The sequence below is a fragment of the Myotis nattereri genome, assembly GCF_964212035.1.
Source record: "Myotis nattereri genome assembly, chromosome: 2".
NCBI classification, from domain to species: Eukaryota; Metazoa; Chordata; class Mammalia; order Chiroptera; family Vespertilionidae; genus Myotis; species Myotis nattereri.
This window is the reverse complement of record NC_138076.1, coordinates 202,471,304-202,477,062: the sequence shown is the minus strand read 5'-3', so window position 1 is coordinate 202,477,062 and position 5,759 is coordinate 202,471,304. Positions and strand designations below refer to the sequence as shown.

General features: G+C 46.3%; 1 pseudogene across 1 annotated transcript; it reads right to left on the bottom strand.

Annotated features, from left to right (window-relative positions):
• Positions 1–1,177, bottom strand: LOC308514012 (RNA-binding motif protein, X chromosome-like; annotated as a pseudogene). The gene has a single exon. The product of its transcript is annotated as an RNA-binding motif protein, X chromosome-like (transcript).
• Positions 1,178–5,759: the final 4,582 nt, after the last annotated feature.

Below are 5,759 nucleotides of genomic sequence, written 5' to 3'. Positions count from 1 at the left end.
TTAATCTCTGCTTCTGCCTCCCCCTCTATCAGATCGGCTTCCTCCACGGCCACCACCCCTGGGTGCTCTGCGGCTTGAACTGCTGTAGGAATCACGTGGAGAAGGGTACCCCCTTTCCATAGAAGGGGGAAGCCCTCTTGCTTGTCTGCCAACCCAATCATGACCACTTGAGTAGAGGTCACTTCGGCTGCTTGAGTAACTGTCTCGACTTCCACCATATCCGTCACGGGAGCTGCTGTAATCATCATAGCGACTGCTTCCACCATAAGATGGCAGGGGGCCCTCGTGTAGGTGGAGCACTACGTGAGTTACCATAACTGTCATATGAATCCCTGTAGGAGCCACCGCTTGGATGATCTGAATAGTCATGATCATGACCATAGCCATCTCTATCACTATAGCCTCTTGATGGATAGTCATCACGTGAACTGGAATGACCATAATCACAATAAGTATAATCTCTTGGTGGTGAAGCATAATCTCTTGTATCACGGGAGCTTGGGTAATCTCTACTTGAGTAGCTGTCTTTAGTAGAATGTCCATCATCTCTTGGGGACAAATAAACATCTCTACAGGAAGGCAGGGGTTCCCTTCGAGGTGGGCCTCCATAACTATCTCTTCCATGAGTTACAGGAGCTCTTCCTCCCATTCCACTGCTGCTGCGAACTGGTCCTGAAGGAGCAGATCTTTTAGCAGGAGGACCCCCACTTCTCGGTGGCGGTCCTCTTTTAGCTGGAAGTGGTCCCCTGGAAGAATTCATGTTAAAATTCATGGACTAGCCACCATCATCCATGTGCCCTCCACTTGAGGGAGGTCCCCTTATTCCTCCACTTCCTCCTCTTCCGCCTCTAAGACCCCTTGGAGGGCCTCTGCTTCTTGGAGGTGGAGGTGGTCCACGCCTACCAGTTTCAAATGATGGTTTGGTGGCTTGTTCTACCTTGATGGCTTTTCCATCTAAGGACTTCCCATTCATATCTTGGGCTGCATCCTTAGCATCTGCTGGGCTTTCAAAGGTGACAAAAGCAAATCCTCTCGATTTGTTGGTTTCACTATCTTTCATCAAGAGTACTTCCACTATCCGTCCATATTTGCCAAATACAGCTTCAAGGGTTTTCTCATTTATTTCTGTATTGAGGCCACCAATGAAGAGCTTTTCTGGGCGATCAGCTTCAACCATGTTTCCCTCCTGGTAAGAGTCGGAGGGGTGACGAAGGTTTCAAGCTCCTACGAGCTCGCTGACAGGGGCTTCCTAGCTGCTCAGCACAGGGAGGGCCACTGGCTCCGAAGACAGAAGAGAGAATCTGCAGGAACTACTGCGCCATATGTTGGGGTCCAACCCCAACAGGTCCAGGGGTTCCCAAAGGTGTGGATGGAGTCGGCAGAGAAGGAATGTCACAGACACAGCATTCAGTTGATCAGCAGCCTAGCCAGGGTCTCTAGCCAGGATCTCCAGCCAAGTTCTGTCCAGGTTCTGTCTCTTATTGTCTTGTTACATCTGTATTTATACCAGTTGATTTTAATCCTTTCAATTTCTATTCCAAAGGTTAGGGCGTTTCTTATCTCCATTCCAGGGAGTAAAGATTATGTAGCTTAAGGGTGATTGTTCATAGTTAAAGTGATTAACTACCCGCCAGGCATTTAGTTAAGGGGTTTTATTCCCTCCCTAACTTCAGGGAAAAATCCCTACTTGGGAAACAACCTCTCTCAGAGAGGTGACCTTGGTTAAAACACATAGTGCCAAGAAGGTGAGCAAACATATTAAGAACAGTATGCCATATACGCCAGGTCCCTTGAAACATATGCTGTGCAGATGTTTCTTCCCTGCAGCGACTGTGTCAAGCAGCAAGGATGGACTGGCTTCCAGCAGAGACCAAGTGAAGAATGCAATCACTATGGATGCAATTGAACTCTAGGGTTGCTGTCAGAAACCCCAGTATCTGAAATATGCCTCAAGTAAGAAACAGTTGAGAAATGCTGAACAGGAATTCCAGTCCTGGATTCATCACTAATTTGCTTTGGGAACTTGGAGTTTAACTTGTTCAAAGCCTCAGTTTGCTCAGCTGCAAATTGGGGCAAAACACAGGTGTTCAACTTACTTGACAGGAATGTTGTGAGAATAAAGTAGAAGATATGAAAAACACTTTGCCCTTTAAAAGTTCTGTACAAATTCAGGATATCCCCCCTCTTCAAGTTCAAGCCTGAAAAAACAACAACCCACGAAATCATTTTTCTTACAATTACTGTTCATTCAGTATAGTAGACACTAGCCACATTAGCTATTAATTCTTCTTAAAATGTGGGTAGTGTGATTGAGGAACTGAATTTTAAATTTTATTTAATTTCAATTCATTGAAAAAAAAGATACTGGATTCAGTCATTGGAAAACTTTTTTTTTTTTTAAATGATTGGAACAACTTGGGTATGTGAATTTACTTTTATTATTTATTTATTTCACCACCATTTATCCCCTCTATCGTTTTTAAACTATGCATTTTATGAAATCAATTGTTTCCGATGAGATTTAGTGTTTAAACTTTAAACTTTAAACTTTAAACTGAGGAGTGCTGCAAGTGTAAAGTATACACCAGATTTAAATACTTAGTACCTCCAAAACATAAAATGCGTGGTTTATAATGTTTTCTATGGATTAGGAGTTGAAATACTATTTTGTACATATTGGGTTAAATGAAATGTATCGTTAAAATTAATTTTCCCTTTTTGTACGTTTCCTAAAGTGACTACTAGAAAATTTAAAATTACAGTGTGACTTGCATCTAACTTCTCTCCAGCAGCACCACTGCAGAAGGAGGCGTGAGGGGTGGGTCCTCCTTTCCTTACAGGAACTAGGGGGAGAGGCCATGGCAGAAATAGAGTCCCAAGGCCCACCATCCCAGGCAAACTGCTGGCACCATTTCCTGGGTTTCAGAGAATCAGAGACAGAAGCTCAGAACAGCACAGCATGGGGCGGGGTTGACTCCTTGCCTGATTCCTTTCCATGTTCAGGCACAAAACACACCCTCTTGGGACGTCTGTCGCTTATCGTTGCCCTGGTAGAATGAGACCACAATTGTTATCTGGGCTTTGATTTGGGGACAACAGCATTTTTGCATTACTTTTATTAGTATTTTTTTTTATGCTGAATTTACTTCCAGGCCATAATTTTTTGTTTCTTCTGGGATATCTTTTACTTCTATGCAACCTCCTCTCCCGGTTTAGGAACAATCTGCTCTTTTTCCGTGAGGGGGCAATGTGGCAGCGAGAACTCGTGTGTGGGTTAATCCGCCCGTGAGCTCGGTGTGTTCTGCGCTGCATCTTGGGAGCTATGTTCACCTGAATGTGTGCAATGCCCAGACAGTCTACATCTAAACCCTTTAGGTCAGCTTTACTCTCTGCATTTTTTAAGCAAGTGCAGCAAAAATGCAGCGTCCAGCCCCACTGTTTGACCTGGGTACACCTACCAACTCCACCATTGGCACGATGGAATGGCACACATGGCTTCTGTAGAGGGACATCCTTCAGATACTTGGTGGCTTTTCGAATAGGCATACCCTTGATGGCCTGGGCAGTTTCACCAGTGTTCTGAAAGTGAACACGAAGATTTGGGCCTCTTGATTGGCATGATTTTGTGGGGGTTTCTGGGTTAGAGTGAATAGAACCATTTTCAGAGGTCACCTCTGGCCGCTTTGGGAAGGAGGGGGGACAACAGCATTTTAATCACTAGATTTCAGGAGAAGCTGGTGCCTACAGAGATATTCTTAAAATCACTATGAACTTTATTTTCCTCTTCTGCTGGCCCCCACATGTGGTAGAAATTCACCCTCCGGGCATTTGCTTTTCCTTGGTCTCTCGTCTTTCCCTCCAGAGCAGCCCTGTTTTTGAAATGCACGCAGGCTCCCAGACTGGGATTCCAGGGAAGGCAGGCCCATCCCAGCTGGCCTGCCAGCACATCTGGAAGTGGTTTCAGCGGCCGCCAGCGCACCGCCCGGATCCCCAGCTGCTTCGCCCAGGGGTGGAGACACCGGAGCTGCTGCAGAGTCAACGCAAGCAGAGGGAGGTGCGGGCCGGGGAGGAATACTGTCTTGGAAACATAACATTGGCCTTGGACTCTACGGCCCCTGGGGTTTTCCAATGGGATCTCAGGAGCAGCAGCGGCAGTGAAGGGCAGCAGCCCGGGGCCAGTCGCTATTTGAACGCTCAGCCCTGCAGCTCTTCTGGACCCAGGAGCCCAAAGCCCTGCCCTCGCCAGTCACCAGGTAAACAGAAATTTACAAGCCGGGTGGCAGCCTTTCCGTTTCACCCTGCCCCAGTCCTTTATTTTGCTGTAGATGCAAGAAAGTAAATCAGAGGGAGACTAGCCCACACAAACTTTGCCTTCAGGAGCCCCAGCCAATGTTTGCAGCATTCCAACGGAACTTTTTTTTTTTTTTTTTTGTATTTTGGGTGTTGTTGTTTTGGTGGTTTTTTTGTTTTTGTTTTTGTTTTGTTTTTTGCCATTGTAGCAAATCCAGGACACTCAATGTGCAAGTTGCTCACAACCTGGACTGCTTTGCCTGACCCAGGTTTATCCCCACCCACCCAAAATGCTGCGATCTATTTGCATCGTATTTTAAACATGGAAATCAGCGGTTAGCCAGGACACAGATAAATGCTAGTCTAGCATTCAGTGCAGATACGGTTCTGAGCCACAAAAGATGTCATTGATCTGGACTCATGTTTTCGGAATCTGTCCCAGGAAGCTGTTCTGAGGTCCCCAACTCCCTGCCCCCACCGAAGGACTGGCAGTTGTGGAAATCTAAATGAAGCTCATTGTAATGAGCTTCAGAGTCATGAACAGGACAAGAGCTGAGTCAGTGTTCAAGTGGAAAATGCTTTTGAACTTTCAAAAAATGTTTTCTTATATACACTTTATGAGCAAGCGTAACATATTGGATAAACCTGATACATAACAAGAGAAGGGATACTTAATACAAGAAATGAGAAAGAGAGAGGAGAGAGAGAGAGAGGAGAGAGAGAGAGAGAGAGAGAGAGAGAGAGAGAGAGAGAACATGATGATATGTAAACATCTGGCTGTTTTGGCGGGGGCGTGGGGGGAGAGAGGCGGGAATCAGTACTCTAGCTGTTCGGCCGTGTGCAAAGCGACATTGGTTGGTTTGTTTTGTCTTTTCCTCCGAAGTGTTGGTGCTGCGTTCCTATACAGTATCCTCTCTGTGCTACGTAATGAAATTCCAGCCCTCCGTCTAATGCAGTTAGAAGTAGAGCAGTGCGATGCAGTGGTGAGAACGTGGGCTCAAGGTTCAGACTCCCAGAGTTGAATCTATGCACTGCCACCTAGAAGCTTTATAATCTCTGACTCTGGGGGAGTTAACTTCTCTGTGACTGTTTCCTCATCTGTAAAATGGGACCCAAGGGCATCGTATGTTTCAGGAATCTGTAGAGTAGTGAGGAGGCCACAGGCAAGGTTAGCTTCTCTGGTGGTGCTGATGACGATGATGATGGTGATGATGACAAGCGACCACTCATCCTGCATTGGGCAGCAGCCATGCCTTTGATACATCCTTCTTTCTGGTCAAGTCATCCACATGTTCCTCCCATCCTCACGTGTCTCTCCGGGGCCTTCCTCCTCCCTTCAAACACCTCTTTGCGTTTGTCCCACTCTGGGTCCCTGGATTTCTCCTTTATTCTCCCTCTTCCCTGCTGAGAGAAAGTCATGCTCAGTAAGCCACAGCACTCAGAGTTTTCATTTCTAGTCCCCAGAGAGC